This window comes from Stigmatopora nigra, chromosome 7 (genome assembly GCF_051989575.1).
Source record: "Stigmatopora nigra isolate UIUO_SnigA chromosome 7, RoL_Snig_1.1, whole genome shotgun sequence".
In the NCBI taxonomy this organism is placed as follows: domain Eukaryota; kingdom Metazoa; phylum Chordata; class Actinopteri; order Syngnathiformes; family Syngnathidae; genus Stigmatopora; species Stigmatopora nigra.
This window is the reverse complement of record NC_135514.1, coordinates 7,159,172-7,178,106: the sequence shown is the minus strand read 5'-3', so window position 1 is coordinate 7,178,106 and position 18,935 is coordinate 7,159,172. Positions and strand designations below refer to the sequence as shown.

Sequence of the window (18,935 nt, the reverse complement as noted above, 5' to 3'; positions counted from 1 at the left end):
CAAAAATGACTGTCAGAAATCACAGGCATTCCAAAGTTTGCGCGATATGCAGAGAAAATGCCATTGTACTCTCAACGTAACTGAATTTCAAAGTGTAGACCTACAATTTCAACTGCTAAGTGCAAACAAAATGGTTCCTTCCCACACCACAGCATTTTGTCATGAATAGCTCAATTTTACCAGCCCGCCCAATGCTTTTCTCGCTCACCCCAAGTCTTTGAAAATTGTCCCAAATGGGGAGGGTGAGATGGTTTTAAAGATTGTTCAAGCAAAGGATAGATTGGCACTGGAATGAATATTTTGATGTACAATAAGTGAGTGGGTCAACAGATGGATTGAAGAGGAAAAAAATGGAATCGTAGCTGGGCATTTGGCCAAATGGATGATGTGTTTGAGAACTCAATGAACGGAAACATAGTCCATCGAACGTAGAATATTAATTGGTCCAGAAGTAGAATGGATTACCTTCCTTAAATGGCAACTCTTGTCAAATTGCTAAGATATTGTTAAGAGCACATTTTATTGCTCATTGCTAAATGAACACTTTTTTCCTCAAAGGCTCTCCTGAGAGCCTTGACAGTGAATTACTGCCGTTATGTTACGCCAAGCCTCTCAATGTTTTCTGGCATGCAGGCTACTAACGTCATGAATGTGTACTGTGAGCTGTTTATGAACAAAACAGTCAAAACAACACATGAACTGAAGAGGCTTTTAACCCTGAGGATGCCTTAGAGTATCAGACTTTACTCACTGTCTCTACCGCAGAATGTGAGGAAATACATTCAACTTGAAAGAACACAATCGCCTGTTTCCTGAAATCAGTTATTGATGTCACTTAACTAGGAAACTGGGAGTAATATCCACATCCAATGACGCAAACAAATCAATCTTTGCCGGCCGGCTCGAGGCTCTCAAATTCTTTATAGTTTATTGTCTTCTTTTGTTTGTTTGTTATCAGCACAAAAGTTCAAAAGCCGACAATTGTGATAGTATGGAGGTGTTTTGGTGCTCATCTCATGAGTAACTATTTGCTAAAAATTACAAATAGCTTTTATAGCCACAAATGCTGCCATCCAATCAGTGTTTTTCATGGATATGCCTGCTTATTTCAAGCTAGAAATGCCAAGAACACCTCCTGCATGTTACAACATAATCCAGTTCTTTATTTTCTTTTGAAAAATGGCTTGCTGGTTAATGTTAATTTTGCAGAGCTTACCAGGCCGCAGGTGCATTCCGAGTACAAAACCCATCATAGCAAGTGTGTTGGCCATTTTCAGCCCCCACCTGATTGTTAGCCATGTGTAATTTGTCTTGTTGGTCCAGTCCGCAGACTGTGCTCTGAAACTGATTACAGCGATAACAAATGGCTTCCCTGCTTTAATTTATCTGACTGCATATACTTTATTCACGCAAGAGTGTAATCTATTTGTGCTTCCTGTCATCTTATGGCAGTTTAAACATTTGTTATTTTGTTTTATGGGCTGGATCCATCTCACTGCTTCTTTAATTTTTTTCCATCAGATCTGGATGTCTTACTGGCAGTCATGTTCTGTGGGTCCAATTTATTGGCGCTGTCTCAGCAAATAGGGATGCTTCCTTATCAATTGCAGATAGTGCTCCTATAGTCCAGCAATTTCTTCTTTAGTGTCTGTTGATGGGCGCCATCACATAATTCTTAGTTTTATTTCCACTTCATTTTCCCCCCTCATGTCGTTTTCTTTGGTCACTTCTGCTTTGACCTCATTCTCCCTTCATTTACATGTTGGTTTTCTTGCAGATGTCATCCAGCCTTCTGTTATTTTGTGTCTGGATCGAGGGCAAATCATAGCAGGCAGAACGCGAAAGTGGATGTTTCTGTGCTTGTGGGTGCATTATGCATTTTTTTAAAATCGGGACTAGTGGGTATGTGCGTATGGGTGGAGGGGGAGGTCTATTTTCTTGTGTGTATCATGTGGGAAACCCCCAAGGCACTCTCAAGTAGAATCAATGTAAATCATTAGCACCATCTGTTATTAACTTTATGTACACCTTGTCATGCTGGCCCAACGAGTCATTTCTTTTTATGAACTTGTATTGTGAGTGCATTAAATTGTCAGCACCTTCTGCACCATACCAGCTGGGACTATAATCTTGTCATCATGCTCATGCTTATCGTTTGTATGGGTTGGAACGGGAAATTTTAGTCTGAAATTTGAAAGATGGACTTGAGAGTCCCGCAGTACCCTCTAGCAGACTTTAGGGTACGTGTCTCTCACATAATTCGGGATATTCTCATCACCTTTCAGATGAACCCAAAAAATACAAAAAGGCACTTTGCCAAGATATAAAAACTCATCTTAACTATCTTTTCCGCAGTTGTCAGGTTGGCCGGATACATAAGCTTTCTGTGCAGCCCGCTACATGAACCTAAAAAAATACAAGCAGTCAAGTATCTATTTACCACAGAATATAGACATTTTACTTTTGTGAGTTATTTGCCCAGTGGGCGCAGGCTATCAGGGAAAGATAACAAAAGTTGAGTTTTCAACAGCTTACTGCGAAATATCCATTTACTTCACACACACAGTTTGACCCATGTTCCATTGAACTGTGGTTTATTTCAAGTTGTTGTTTTTAATTATTTCATTAGGACTCTTTTGGGATTCCATACACATGATTTGGGACTTTCACTTTTTGCAGATGGGTCTGCAATGTATCCCTTGAGAGATAAGCAGGCTTACATTATTTAGAATATTTATCTTAATAGCCCAGAGGAGGGATTAATTAGTCTTAACTCCAAAACAAAGTCTTCTGCAGTCCCAGCATAAATTCCTTTATTAACACTATTATTGAAATTAATGATTATTAGATGTTTTTCACAATTGCCTCCAGATTAGTATCATTGAATACACTTTTATGGCGACTATGCTAATTGAGCAGAATTGCTTTAGAGTACAGTCCGGGGGCTATAAACCCCTACCATTTTTTTGCGACTTCAACTCCTTTGGTTAATAGATTATGCTTTTTGCCCTAAATAGAAAATGTTTGTTTCAGCTATAATAGAACAAATACAGAATTAAAATTCCACAGTCTTTGTGCATTGGGTCTTACGTCAATTTACACTACAGAAGCGGAGAGTCCAAGACAGAACCTCAAATCCAATAGATGTGCACCCTTTTTATGTAAACCCATACTCTGATTTGAGATTTTATTTTCATGCTATGCAATGATTTGGGGAATTTTTTGGTTTGCCTCAGGGCATAGACTGCCTTACTTGTGAACCACGTAATAAACTTTCTGCACTCTTTATGTGTGGCATGCAGAATTGCATCAGTTTTTGTATTAGTTGGGTAGACACTAAGATTTACATACGTTACTTAGTCTCCCCATTTTTTTTATTCCGTTGGGGGGGCTTCATGCAGGTGCAGCATAGTGCCTGCAGGCCTCTGCATACTATCTCTCGCTGTGGTTGAAATGAAGCAGACTTTTACTAACTACATTGTAAAACCCCAAAGAAAGGTGACTGACACTGAGGTATTTTCATGAAACTTACATGGAACATAGCCCTCAAGCCCACCAAGCTTTCTTGTAATGAACAAGAACTGAGAGTGAGTGATGAAACGTCTGAATCGACAGGTAAAAATATGGTTAAAATTTTAAGCCTACAATACAGTATAATTACACTGAATGCATGGAAACTTGAAAGAAGTTCAGCATCTGCTGGCCACCACTTTTCAGTTTTTTTTTCTTTTGGGGAAGGGCTTCAAGTAGTGTTAATACATAATCCCAAAATTTTAGAATTTTCTCCCATTTCTTAATATCAGCAACCAAGATTGCTTAAACAGATTTTTTTTAATCAATTTAACTTGAAGAACATGCTTTTATTGTTCTATTTAAGGACAACACAAGTTGTGATGTAAAGCATTATGTTAAAGTCCAACCAACTTTTTCAGAAACAAGAATAATACAAAAATGACCCTGTGTAAAACAGCACTATCAAAATAAATGGTCTTGGCCATAATTGCTGCACCTTCACATTGAAAAAGCAGTTGGTTCCAAATATGTGTCCCTCCTTACTTCGTCTTTTGCAAGTATTAATAAGATCAAAGTGAATAAAAGCTGACATGGACGATGAGTATTATTAACAAGGCTCTCATTTGTCTGGCAGCCACATCCTTGTTTGATCTTAAAGAAGGTATCCGGTGTTCCGTTTTATGAACCCTAATGCATCGGAAACATTCTGAGGTTAATAAAGACTGACGCTTCCTTCATTGTGTCTTAGATTAGTCTTTCTTAAATATGCCTTTCTCTGTAATCACCGAAATAGGAGCCTTAATATCTAGATGTGCTGCACTGGCATGGTCACAAACAGATGACTCTTTGCTCAGAATATGAAAATATACAAAGATGGAACCTTTAATGTTGGTGTTATGTGCAAGAGCTCGTATGCAGTGATTAAACCTCAGCTAATTTGCCATTTGTATTCACCAAGACATAAGAGTGTGTTTGTTTGATAACTTGCATCCTCGACCAGGCGCATGGGGAAAAAAATGGAGGTGAATCTGATGCTACTGTATTGTATCTTAGACCAGTTTTTCCAAAATGTATAGTCCATTATTGTTTGTGAATACATTTTTAACCTTGTAAGGATAAACCGGCTCAGAAAATGAAATAATGTGTATATTTTTATGAAGATCTTTTAAACTAAAGACCTAACAAGGGTACTCAAACTTTGCTTAAGAAAAAACAGTCGTTTTTGGTGATAAAAAGCCTTACTATACTATGTCGTTTTTTAACGAAAAAAAAGCCTTACTATCCTATGTCGTTTTTTAACGGAAAAAAAGCCTTACTATACTATGTCGTTTTTTAACGAAAAAAAAGCCTTACTATACTATGTCGTTTTTTAACGAAAAAAAAGCCTTACTATACTATGTCGTTTTTTAACGAAAAAAAAGCCTTACTATACTATGTCGTTTTTTAACGGAAAAAAAGCCTTACTATACTATGTCGTTTTTTAACGAAAAAAAAGCCTTACTATACTATGTCGTTTTTTAACGAAAAAAAAGCCTTACTATACTATGTCGTTTTTTAACGAAAAAAAAAGCCTTACTATACTATGTCGTTTTTTAACGAAAAAAAAGCCTTACTATACTATGTCGTTTTTTAACGAAAAAAAGCCCTACTATACTATGTCGTTTTTAGTGATAAAAAGCCTAACTATACTATGTCGTTTTTTAACGAAAAAAAGCCTTACAATAACATATGTCGTTTTTTAACGAAAAAAAGCTTTACTATACTTTGTCGTTTTTAAAGAAAAAAAGCCTTACTATACTATGTCGTTTTTTAACCCAAAAAAAAGCTTTACTATACTATGTCGTTTTTCCACGAAAAAAAGCCTTACTATACTATGTCGTCTTTAAGCCTTACTATACTTAGTCATTTTTAAGCCTTACTATACTATGTCGTTTTTTCAGAGAAAAAGCCTTACTATACTATGTCCTTTTTTCAGAGAAAAAGCCATACTATACTATGTCGTTTTTATGCCTTACTATACTAAGTCATTTTTAAGCCTTACTATACTAAGTCATTTTTAAGCCTTACTATACTATGTCGTTTTTTTCTGAGAAAAAGACTTACTATACTATGTCGTTTTTTAAGACAAAAAGCCTCACTATACCATGTCGTTTTTTTAAGACTAAAAGCCTTACTAAACTACGTCGTTTTTTAAGACAAAAAGCCTTACTATACTATGTCGTTTTTTTAAGACTAAAAGCCTTACTAAACTATGTCATTTTTTTAAGACAAAAAGCCTTACTATACTATGTCGTTTTTTCTAAGACTAAAAGCCTTACTAAACTATGTCGTTTTTTTAAGACAAAAAGCTTTACTATACTATGTCGTTTTTTTTAAGACTAAAAGCCCACCTAAGACACAACATAGTATACCATGTTACTGTGGTCTAGAGGTTAAGTCATGTGTTTCTCGTCTGGGAGACCTGGGTTCAATTCCCGGTGGTGACACATTTTCACTTAGTTGTTTCTGTGTACTTCTTGTCAAGACACTCAAATGATTACTAAGGAAAGTGTAGTCACATGGTTGGCGCAGAGGTTAGATCACAGGACTCCCGTGTGGGAGACCTGGGTTCGATTCCCGCTGCCATCGTTTGGCTGAAAATACTTGGAAAGAAGAATTGGTCAATGGAATAAGAAGAAGGGGAAAAAAAAAAGAAAAATCTTTTTAATTTATATTAAACACTTAGTCATACTTTTCAGCAAAAGGTTATATTCCGAACTGCCTTCGGCAGTTCGGAAGACAGTTGAAGGACCTGTCTGTGCGAAAGGCGTTCTCGGGTCGGCCTTCGGCCGACCCTCGACCGCTTGCTTGGTCAGTGAACCGCCGACACCGGGGCGCGAACTCACGTTCTCTCCGTGCAAAGGCGAATGTGCAACCCACTACACCAACTCGTGCCCCACTTATACATGGGTGTTGAAACGTTTTATCTAAGGAAATGGGGGTAAACACTTAGTCATTTTTTTGACTAAATGTTTCATCCACCATTGAATACTTATACACTTAAACACTTAGAACTTATTCTTTTAACTGAATAACATTGGGAAAATCTTTGCATGCACTGGGATTTGAACCCAAGACCTCAGAGGCGGCAGACTGATGACTTAACCACTGGGCCACCACCCTATGAGAGTAATCAGTAGTACTTGTACCTTTACCTCATTCATTTACCTGAATTATATTGGGAAAATTTTTGCATGGACTGGGATTTGAACCCAGGACCTCATAGGTGGCAGACTGATGACTTAACCACTGGGCCACCACCCTATGAGAGTAAACCGTAGTACTTGTACTTTTACCTCACTCATTTACCTGAATTATATTGGGAAAATTTTTGCATGGACTGGGATTTGAACCCAGGACCTCATAGGTGGCAGACTGATGACTTAACCACTGGGCCACCACCCTATGAGAGCTAGCAGTAGTACTTGTACTTTTACCTCATTCATTTACCTGAATTATATTGGGAAAATGTTTGCATGCACTTGGATTTGAACCCAAGACCAAAGAAGTGGGAAACTGATGACTTAACCACTGGGCCACCACCCTATGAGAGTAAGCAGTAGTACTTGTACTTTTACCTCATTCATTTACCTGAATTATATTGGGAAAATGTTTGCATGCACTTGGATTTGAACCCAAGACCAAAGAAGTGGGTAACTGATGACTTACCCACTGGGCCACCACTCCACAGGATCAGATAGTAGTATTTATTGTTCTTTCTCTTTTCACTCCCAGATCACACTTAGTACTTTATAGTACCGTTTAGTGGGAAAAGTTAGGTAAGCAGAGCAAACCAGGATTTGAACCCAGGTCCACAGAGGTGGGAGGCCAATGACTTATTCACTGGACCACAGGCTCCCAAAAGTAGACAGTAGTATTTATTGTTTTGTCTGTTACAACTATTAATATAGTAAGGCTTTTTTCCCATGAAAAAATGACATAGTATAGTAAGACTTTTTACTTTAAAAAAACTTTTCTTCCAACTTCTCAATTTGCAGGTCAAATAAAAACTTAGTGAGCAGGATTTTACTTTTTAGGGAGGTGGTTTATACACTTAGTTAAATGAGTCTCCTCTTCCCAAAATACTTGGCCAGTCAAAGTGTCTTTCTACAATTAGAATTTCATTTTTAAGACAAATGGTCTATAATGGAATTTTGAATTGGGAGAGTATACTTTTTCATTATTGAAAGAGCCTATATTGTATTCCCTCGCTAATTTAGCTTCACGTTTTGTGGATTCAATGCATTGCAGGGTTTTATAAAGTATTCACACAAAAAAAACCTGAAAAAATATGTTTCATGATGAGGTGCAATAAAAAGTATGTCTTGCATTGAATTGAAAGACAGGCGAGAAAGTTTGGCATCCATAGCAAAAGTCTGGCAGAGAGAATATGAAAAAGAAAAGTTGCAACTTACAAAGTTTAGTTTGATGCCAAAAGTTTTGTTAAAATCTTTTTTGACACAAATCGGAAACCATAATGAAGCAATAAAAGTGATGGCCATTAATGGATGCAAAATAAACATAGATCAGGATTAGTATGATGGGATGCCAGCAGTGTGTTTTCTTTATCACTAAATCAAAACAAACATGTCATTTGACTGGCCTCAGCTTCTGAGCTAAATGTGAGGGAAACATTTCCCCCCCCAAAAAATGTTCAGCTCAATAGCAATGTACTAAGTGTAGAGCTCTCACCCCCCACACCCTCACTCCTTTTTTCAATTTTTTTTTGCCGTGTCCAATAGTTGAGAATTGCACGCTTCTGAAACGATGCATAATGATGTAAACTGCTTTGCTGTTGTTGTTTTTTTCTGTATGTTTTTTTTTGGGGCATTGCTTGAAAACCTTTGTTGTGATTTGTGGGTCTGCTATGCGCTGCAGCAGAATGTCCTAATTGTGCATTTGCTTTGCCGCATGGCCGTGTTTGTGTTTGATGCCATTTCACAGGCAGCAGCCCGCCACAGCATCAAAGCTCGGCAATGTGCGTGAGCATGAAGGAATGTCACTGCGTGTTTCTGGGGAACAGCAGTCGGACAACAGCACTGTCACTAGTCATTTTAATGCCTGTCCTTCAACCACCCACATTTTTTTTAATTTTTTTTTTACCCTTCCCGTCGTCAACGTGCGTGCATGTTGTTGAATACGGAATCATTAGTAGCACCTCGACTCCACCGGTTGACTGTTATTTACTAGTGCCACAGCTTTAGCACACTTGCACGGAATTCATGACCTTGTCATGCCTGCTTACATTGTTTATCCATGCCTCTGCTCATATGAGGTTGGTTGAAGTCCCACTCTGTGCCATTTGTGTCAGACTCACCCGAGTTCAGCCACAACCAGCCCACACAGGTCCAGGTGGTGGAGTAAGACCTGGCAATCATCCCACTGCTCATCACTGCCAACCCAGAAGAGGTCTAGTGTGTTTGGCTGTAGCCCAAGAAGAAACAGGTCAAAGGTGATGGCTCCATAAAAACCGGCTCCTAGTTGAGCTGAGCTTGCAAGTAAGCACTCAGTGCTGCCATTTAAGGTCTGAATAAAACATGGCAGGTTAGTCAGCATGGGACCCTGCCAAATGTGATTCTCATTATGGCTGTAATGTATGCAGTCTAAATGAGGATTGCTGTCTCTGTGAATGCAAGAGCAATGGTTCTAACCCTGTTTTTCTCCTGCGGGCCTGTTTCATCCTGCTGTACTCACTTTTTTTTCCTGTTAGCATTATCATACTCACCAGAAAATAAGAGTTCCCGGAATACGGGAAGCCATATACTATCTTTGTGTGCAGTGGTAATTAAAGTATCTCTCACAAAGCCCATTGTTGGCTTGTCGTGGGATTCCAGTCTGCCCAATCAATAATGCAAGATTAGATGTCACATAGCCAGCAACCAGTGGCCAAAGGGCGTGCGTTTGATGATTGTGAATACTTAATTCAAAATAGTCTTTGGTGTCCACACAGTGCTCTGCGAAAAGAGGTCACAGTTTCCATGGCCAAATGATAAGTTTCAACCAGATCTCCATAATGCTGGATGTCCTTGTGCATTTATTTTGTCAGTGGTTTTAAGACACTCGAATAGTAATTATGTAAGATTTCAGAGCTCAAATTAAACAAGGGTGTGTACAGGTTCCATTTCCACTGTATACTGGAGACCTAAACGTGTGAATGGAAAACCGATATTCAGTCATCAATTTTAAATGTCTGCACCACGACTCTGCAAACCGGTTCACCGTGTTCTCACTCTCAGACGGATTTGCAGAACTGAGAGCTGTGGAGGAATAAATAAGAGTTTAGACCAAGAGTAAGAACTGCTCAATATGAAGGGACCTTGGGCATAATGAGACCTTTGGGGATACAAACAAAGGAGAATACAATTAGTTATTAGCAAATAAATAATCTTCTTAGGGAATTACAATTAAGGATCAGGGAACACGGGACAAGAACTAGAAGGTTCTGATATTTTACCATCAAATCTGACACTTTGTAAGCAGGTGCACTCTGATTACACTGCGGCACATCAAAAATACCAGTTTTGAGTGCAGAACACCCTCATATTCGTTTGGCTCACAAGGTTCTTGTCTTTAGGTTTAAACAGCTTTTGATAAAGTGTTCATTAATTTCTTGTGCCAGTTACAGTTGCAAAAGATGAACACTTCCTGAAAGAATGAGTGTGACTTTCAAAATCAACATGCAAAAATGTCATGGGAATTGTTAAGGACGTCTTTAAAATATGAATTAAAATTACAATCAGTAGATGAACTAGATCTTTGATGATCAAAGTGTTTCTAATACCAAATGATGCATGTCGATTATTCACCGATGGATTTGAGTGGATGAACTTTTAGCTGATGATGATGATTCAATGAGGTGGGTGGATGCAACTGATTTTAAAGGTACTGTCAGTGTGTACATATGTCTCCATGTATCTCCTGCATGTGTAGTTTAAAGTTGCATTAATGTATCCCAAGATACAAAAGTTGATTAAGTATCACACTGGTTGAAATTTCCCATATTGTATTTAGTGTTTGAATGTTCATACAGTATTTAGTTTCCTGTTAAATGAAAGCAAAAACATATTTCATGTTTAAAGGGAACTGATTTAATGTTATTGAAATGGGAGACCAATCATTTTGAATGCCCCCAAAACAACTTTGGCTTTCAGCCCCAAACAAGCAAACATCCCCTCATTAGGGCTCTGTCCAAGGCTGCACTACTCCACCGCTGCCCTGGGTCCTGCCTCGGGCTTCAGGCCCTTGCTCAATCCACCAGTGATGATTAAATAATGCAAGTGTAGAAAATGTAGGTCTACCTAATTCACCAAAGCCCATGGTATAAGCCTAATGGAATCTGCCATGCTTATCTGATGCTCTTGACAGTTGTAGATATTCATTATGTATAGGAAATTGTAGAAGCTTTTATGGCTGGTGATGTAGCGCACTTAACAATGTCAGCCTTTGTTAGAAAGCCTACACGGGAAGATGTAACCATCCCAGAGGTTTGTATCTCAAGCTTTTTGGGTACTGTTCTTCAAGTGTGAACATAGGTTGAGACAAGTAGGCGCTAATGGCCTTATTGTTTGAAGTACATGGCACCCGCGGGAAGTATAAAGTGCTTTTGGGGTGGAGGCACAATAAAGACTACGTAGTTCCGAATAGACGAGGTCCGTGCAGGATTTAAGCAGCCAGAATTATTTAGATAGATGGGAAGCGGCCACATTTTGAATGCATCACAGGACCAAGTCTCAGTTGAGCTGTGAAAGCATCTCTGCTACTCCAACTTATCAAGGGGTTAATGGCATCATAATTTAAGCACAGAAGCCAATTAGGGCAGGGTTACAGACATTGAGATCGAAATGAGAGCAAGAGTAATTATAGCAATTCAACGTACCTGTTTAATGGGTTGGCAAATGATGTGTCCCAAGCTGGCATGTTAACCTTTGATTAAGCGTGTGCTGTGTCCCCCTTTCTTAACCTCAGATGCTGCTACTGTTGAATTAGAGCAAAGCCTTTTGTTTTTGACCCTGGGGAAAATGGCTGACCTGATAAGTGGCAGATGCCAACCCTATCACGACTGAATTCACATTAAAAAAAAGGCCGGTTGAGGTCCAACTACATGTCAGAGACCACATTCATTTTCTTATTTGGCTTCTTTTTATCTCATGTATTCTCTGAATATATCACTGACCTCTCTTGACACACAGATGCAACATATTTTCCTGTTTCTAACCATCCCTCTAAGACACTTCTTTCAAGTATATACTAAGGCCAGATTCAGAAAAAAATGTTTTCATTATGGCCGGCTTCTCTAGTACAACCTGCCCTTTGGCAGTTTTGAGATTCCTGTATAATACAGATAACTTTTTTTTGTTTTTTTAACTGTATCTCCACAGCTTGTGATATTATTTTTTGTCCATCAAGCTTGTTGATGCTCTTCTATCCCTAACTCAAATATCTCTGTAGTAGAATTATTATTTTTTTAACATATATACATCTTAAAGAATACTGTCCTCCACTTATACCTGCACTCTTCTGTCCTTTCAAGAAGAATAGGAGATGCATAAGGTGTTCTGAGAAGATGAATCAGGCCTTCTCACCAATTAAATGTGACCCAAACTTCTGCTGGAATTTCTAAGTGGAAAACAAATCATGTATCAGTGACAAAGTTCAATATGTGCAGTTATCCCTCATCATTCTTTAGAAAGTCTATTCTAGCATTCAGGAGAATAGTGTCCATCTGTTTGTTCAATTTAGGAAAAACTTCTTTTTTTTTTACCCACCTCATTAAAATGTAGCTATTCTACAAAAGACTATGAAGAAAAAAATGGTGGGAGAGATTGATTTAATTTATTTTAATGTATGCTGTTTTATGTTAAATGAATACAAACCATTTTTATCCCTGTGAATTATGCTCTGTATTGCAATACACTGCTAATGTGGGGCCACATATTTGTTTGGATAGCAGAATTTAAATTAAAATGCACTGTGTTAAAAACACTAAACTCATTGAATAAGTTAATTATAGCAGGGAGTTCAAAATGGTCTATTAAAAGGGAGTCAAGCAACTAGTAAACTAAAGATAAAGTCAGCCTGAAGTGGAGTTTAAATGAGCTTGCAAACAAGTATTGCTTAATAAACCAAAGCAATAGAAGAACTACAATAACTCCAAGACGATGGTGTTGGAGTCTTTCTGCCCCCTAGTGGTTTTAAATGACTTCATAAATGCATATAAAATAATCAAGGTCAATCAATGGTCAGCACATACAAAACAATATGCAATTATGCATTTCACTGAAGTTCCATCTATTTTTTACAGTTCACTTCTGCAGAATCTAAGAAACCAAAATGTCTCTCTAGCTTAGCCCAAACTTTATCAGCCTTTTGCAGCAGCATTACAATAGTGTGGCAAGGCCGTTAAGGCTACAAAAGTGTGAAGGAAAAGGAATTGCTACTTCAGAGTATCAACACTTTCCGGAAACTATTCCTTGGCCCCTATCTGTACCTTATCACTATGCTCACAGCACTACTTCACCCTCACTCAGATATTGCTGCCCAGATATACTTTCCACTCGACACATGCAGCAGCTTTTATAGCCTCAAGCTGCAAGTTTTCAACGGCATCCCCGTACCACTAACTATCGCACCACGCAACTGCTCTAAATCATGGCCCGCAGCCACAATTGGACACATTTAATGTTTCCTCTAAATCCCATGAAGTACAATCAAGTGGGGACATCCACCACAATGAATAGGCAACATTAGTCATGTATTTCTCTTAGATTTTAAATGCAAGCTTATCATTTAGAAAGAAAAGGAGGATATTTTAGTTTTCAGAGGAAAGAGCTAAATAAGTCTGACCTTTTTGCTCCGGAATGTTGTGAGAGGAGCTGATTGTGGAAAATATTTATTCAGCAAACTGGGGTGCAGCCTGTGGAAGACAAGAGCAGTTGACTGAGCATCTTCCTCTTGTTTTGCTTATGCTCATTTCCTTTACTATTTCTTCCTTAACCCCTCAAAGCATTCTTTTTCCAAAGGTAACATTTTTATAGATCTAAAACAATGTTTATTTGAGCTTTTTTTCTTAGCAAGGGAACATTTCTTAATCATTAGTTCCATATTAAAGTGGAAATTAGAAAATATTTTATATATTTTTAGATTTTACAAAAAGATTTTTGAACTAAAAACAGAAAGGATTAAAAAATTGCAATTATTGATTTAAAAAGGGGGAATAAAATCAGGAAATTTAATATACATCTATAATATTCATTTGAATTTGGTCCTAAAACAAAGTCTGCACTCAGGATTGACTTCCTCGGGCCACACAAAATGAATCTTGGCATGTACTTGAACACATCAACAACTTGCTGATATTATAGAAATTAAGCATTCTTCAATTGGAGGCATAGCTTATACCTTTTACTGGGAATGCATGATAACAATGTATGCACAAATCCTACAGTAAACCATTTGCTGTCATCAACATGTTCATTCAAAGCATTGCATTTGTGAGATAAAAAACATGAGATTCATTCATGGAGTATTGACAAGCCTTGACCTTGATGATGTTGGTCTCTCTTGGCTAATTTCACTACTTATCACAAATTCCACTAATAAAATAAAGCACCACTTGAAAGTGTTTGATGAACACCCAGCCACACTCCAAACTCAAACATGAGATTTACAAAAACAAATATGGCATACCATCTAAACCAGGGGTCTGCAAACCAGTCCTCGAGGGCTGTTGTGGGTGCAGGTTTTTGTTCCAATTGATCTAACACAAACAGTTCAACCAAGGAGGTTTCTGCTGAAACAAGAATCACCTGACTGCAATCCAGTGATTGCACTTCTAAGACACTCGATTGGTGGAAAGGTTTCTTTCCTCTGTTAGGTTGGAACAAAAAGCCACACCCACTGACTGCTGATCTAAACCACTAAGGGCATTGTCACCCCTAAAATAAAATAAAAATAATTGAATTGAATGCTCTTATAGCTTGTATAATGACATTTAATGCTTCACCATGAATAACAATAACAAAACAGACAAATAAATAATATCGTCCTATTGAATGTTTCCATACAAGGAAGGCACAAGGGAAATTACCTATTGAACATAAACCACACCCCTTTAAATGAATGCACACCAAAATCAAGAAGTTGTTTTTTTGCTTAATCCAGCTCCCTAGCCTACAAACACTCATGAATAATATGCAGCCGCCTTCCTCATACTTTGCTCTTGGTGAAGTTGAAAAGGACCACAATTTATTACCAACCTGACATATAAAATTGAAAACAATAATAGTATCTAGTGGTGTATTTGATAGTAGAAGGAAAAAGAAAATACTTCATAGCTTTCTTCACCTTCTATCTACTTCCAAATCACAGTTCCCAGGACAAACGAAGAGCCAGTGCTACAATTTTACATATTTAAAATGTTTTTTTTTATCCAGAAATGACCACTTCTGGCAACCAATATAGTCAAATTATCAGAGTCCTGTTAAGGGAAAAGTTCATTCATCATTTTCTACCCAACTTTCAGTCTCTCAGACTTCAACAGTGGTTTGCATCAAAAATTCCGCGCAAGATAAACTATCAAAATAGGATGTGAACTTGATTATATACCCTCTCATAATTAGAGAAATGATTGTGTCTTGGACTGACAATACCATTTGGAACAGTTGAGCAGTTTCCTGTTTGAAATGCATTTCCCCCCCAGGCCATAATCTTTTTCTGTGATTATCCTTCAACAAAACGCCAACTTCCCACTCTATACACTCATTGAATTGGTAGACTGATTTCTATGGAATACTGACAGTTCTCACCATGGGTCAATCTTATGTCACGCCAACTCATCTATGCTTGTACGTGATGAATATTTATGAATAAAGACTAATATTTCATTTCTCTCTCATAAAGAACACACACTGATGAAGGGGCATTGACCAAAAAATGGATTAACAAAAAAAACATTGCAGCAAAAGGCTGTTAAAAGTTACCAAAACAACAAAACAAGCATTTCCCTTTGAATAATAGTTTTCAATTTGGCCAGGCAGAGTGGCTTGATTTGTTTCCCAGGCAGTACTTGGCTTCATTTACAGAACCAAGATTCAGGGTGCCCCCCACCTGATGCCTTTAGTCAACCGGGATTTTCTCCAGCACCCCCCGTAACCTTTGTGAAGATAATCAATCCAGCAAATGAATGAGACCAGCCAGCATAAACATATCCAACTGAGTCCTGTGTGGGAAAGTTGTGAGCTTCCCAGGTACCAACAGAACATGGAATATAATTGGCCAATAATACTAAGTTATGAGTGGTACCTATCTGGACAATGGTGTAAATCTGGGGATTCGTGGTGGTTGCCATGAAGGGCATGTATGAACCATGTGGACATAGGTTGCAATTTGTAACCAATAACAGGGTATACCCTTGAGGATTATACTATATAAGCTGAATGGATGTGCCCAATACACACATGCCTGGCTACCATTGAGATACAGTACTAATTGGGCATATGTTTTTGAAAGGTCAACCATGTCTAGATCCTGTATAGGGGTTGTGTGGGCGCAGTGGGAATTTTGCATATCTGCCCAGTGCTTCTATATGTAACTCTATATCACATCTAACCCTGCTAGCTGACTAGTATGTGACAGTAAGTAATGGTTGGACCTTAAGAGTTGCACAGTAGTTTACGTCACCTGTTTTGTCATTGTGGAGAGTCGAGCAATGGGAAAAGGTGATGCTATTTGTTGCAATGGAATTGGAGAGCTTTTCTTCCAATTACCTTGCGTCGTGACTAAATCCCAATGGGGCAGCATGCAGCAGTGACTCAGAAGTATGATGCAATTGTCAATACCTCATGGCCCTCTCATCTCTTCCAACTGTTTCCCCCTTCCCCTCTTCCTTGGCCAACATTCATCCCTCAAAGCTGTCATTTCTTTTTTGCTGGCATATCTTTTAACTGCTATTCTAGCTTCATGTCCTTTCTTTCTCCGCCATCACTTGGTGATTATTTTTCTTTCTTCTCATCTCACTCTGACCTTGCTGTTACAGTGATCAAGTTCAGGATTTGTAAGATGATGCTTGTCATCTCAAGCTGTAATCTCCTAAACACTAAGCTGTTACCCACCAGCAGACTGACTGGTAAGAAATGTGAAGAGAAGGAAGCAAAACATCCAATTTAGAGTCAAGCCTTTAAAGTCAAATGTCGCTGAGGTCAGGCATTTGAAAAACACAATATAGGGAAACAACTGTCCTCTATAGTTAAAGGGAGCAGCAGTGCAAAGCCAGAAATTTGGATCCATTTTAACACGGTTTCAATATACTAGAAGAAATCACCCCCATTATTAACCAGCTTGACAACACAAAGGCTCAAACCTAATGATGCTTATCATGTACATGATCAGGAAACCATTCTACTACTGTATCTTTTTAGCTCAAATATATAAGATCACAACATATCTAAGGATCTCTATCCAGGTTCAGTCTTGCAACTGCGTAGTGCGTCACAGCCATTGTATGCAAGTATGATTATCAGAATATTATAGGTAAAAGTATAGCAAAAAAACTTCAATGTCACAGCTCAACGCAACTTCCTCCTGAGCTCCGCATCGAAGAGGTATAAACATGAACGAGAGTTTACCCTGGAAAGAGCAGAGGCGAAAAGAGGAGGGGAGACTGATGGGAGTAGAAGGCAATTTAGTAAATATGCAGAGGTGCAGAAAGGGCTGAGTAAACAAATGAGTGGAGGAAAAAGATGTTTGGTGGAAGGGTGACGGCGTGATGGTATCCTGCAGAGGTGAATCCATCTACACTGAGGGAAATGGATAGATAAACTAATGAAACCCTCTGCTGTTCACGGTGATGGAAAACAGATCGATAACTTGCAGTTAGCATTCAAAGCACATCGATTTCTGTGGATTTATCATTTTCTACTTAACTTAAAGCCCACATTTTTTACTACCTAAAGTACAGTTATATATACATACATATATACATAGTACACATAGTTATATATATATATATATATATATATATATATATATATATATATATATATATATATATATATATATATATATATATATATATATATATATATATATATATATATATATATATATATATATATATATATATATATATATATATATATATATATATATATATATATATATATATATATATATATATATATATATATATATATATATATATATATATATATATATATATATATATATATATATATATATATATATATATATATATATATATATATATATATATATATATATATATATATATATATATATATATATATATATATATATATATATATATATATATATATATATATACATATAATTATTTCGATCTGTTTAAAATCTGGCACTTTAAAAAGAAGCTACCATGAATAATTCTTCAAAAGAATGGTAGTTTTGCTTATCTAACCCAAGAAACAATGTTGTATGAACTGAATACATTAAATGGAGAAAGTTTAATCTTTGTAGCTTCAACACAATACATACACATTTGGACCTTGTTTCCCCTTACCCGGTCCAATATTTCATGTTAAAATCATCATCTTTTATTCATTGACAGTGGAAAAAGGAATAGAGCCAATTTTTTGTTGGGATAACAGAAGTGTCATGTCGGATCAGTACATAGAACGTGTGGTTTTCTTCAAGGTTAAGATGAAACCTTCCAACATCAGTAATCATCAGAAAAACATACACATCCCACACAGATTCATCCAAACTGATTATAAAAGTAGGTGAAGGTCAAGGTTTGCTAAATCCTTCTCAATCTAAGATAAATCAGCATCTAAAGTGTTTTTATTCAAACAATGATATAATTCAAATGTGGCTACTGGCACTAGTAAAAGAAAATAACTCATCTTAATATTCTTAAAACATAGCCAGTTTTCAGATCTGAACCTGTGAACTTTTGTGCATTCAAAACATTTTAACATGTCAGTTATTTTATGAATTTGGAACTCTTTCCATATCCATTTTCTTTTCAGATAAATGGACTCAGGCTGAAAGTCTATCCTGTGTGAAGGCCACCTTCCCATTTTAAAATCCCTTTTAGTTTGATTTTGGTTTTCTCTGCTTTCTTTGGTGTCCTTAGTAACTACCTATAGAATAATTGCAGGGCCCAGTTTTAATGCCTTACAAATTAAAGATAAAGCATAATTTACACAGCAGTTTTGTTGTGTGTGTGTGTAATTATTTTTTTTCATAAACTACTGGAAGCAGTACAAAAATGAGGAAGTAAGGCAATGTCATGGAATAAATTCGCAAATTTAGGATGGCTTGTTGACTCTGACTGTTCACCACTGATATAAAGCGACCAAATATAGTCCTTCATTCATTAAACTAGACCAGTGAGTGAAATACCA

The 18,935-nt window shown here is 37.3% G+C and overlaps 1 long non-coding RNA gene across 3 annotated transcripts; it reads right to left on the bottom strand.

The window, feature by feature from the left end:
• Positions 1-8,521: 8,521 nt before the first annotated feature.
• On the bottom strand, positions 8,522-14,381 carry LOC144199356 (uncharacterized). 3 transcript variants are annotated; one of them, XR_013326892.1, is made up of 5 exons: positions 14,239-14,381; positions 13,396-13,465; positions 12,060-12,168; positions 11,429-11,526; positions 8,522-9,078 (listed from the first exon to the last, which is right to left on the bottom strand). It is a non-coding gene; the product is annotated as an uncharacterized LOC144199356 (long non-coding RNA). The 3 variants fall into 3 exon arrangements; XR_013326891.1 differs by lacking the exon at positions 8,522-9,078 and adding an exon at positions 9,566-9,809; XR_013326890.1 differs by lacking the exon at positions 8,522-9,078 and adding an exon at positions 10,425-11,317.
• Between the last annotated feature and the right edge of the window lie 4,554 nt (positions 14,382-18,935).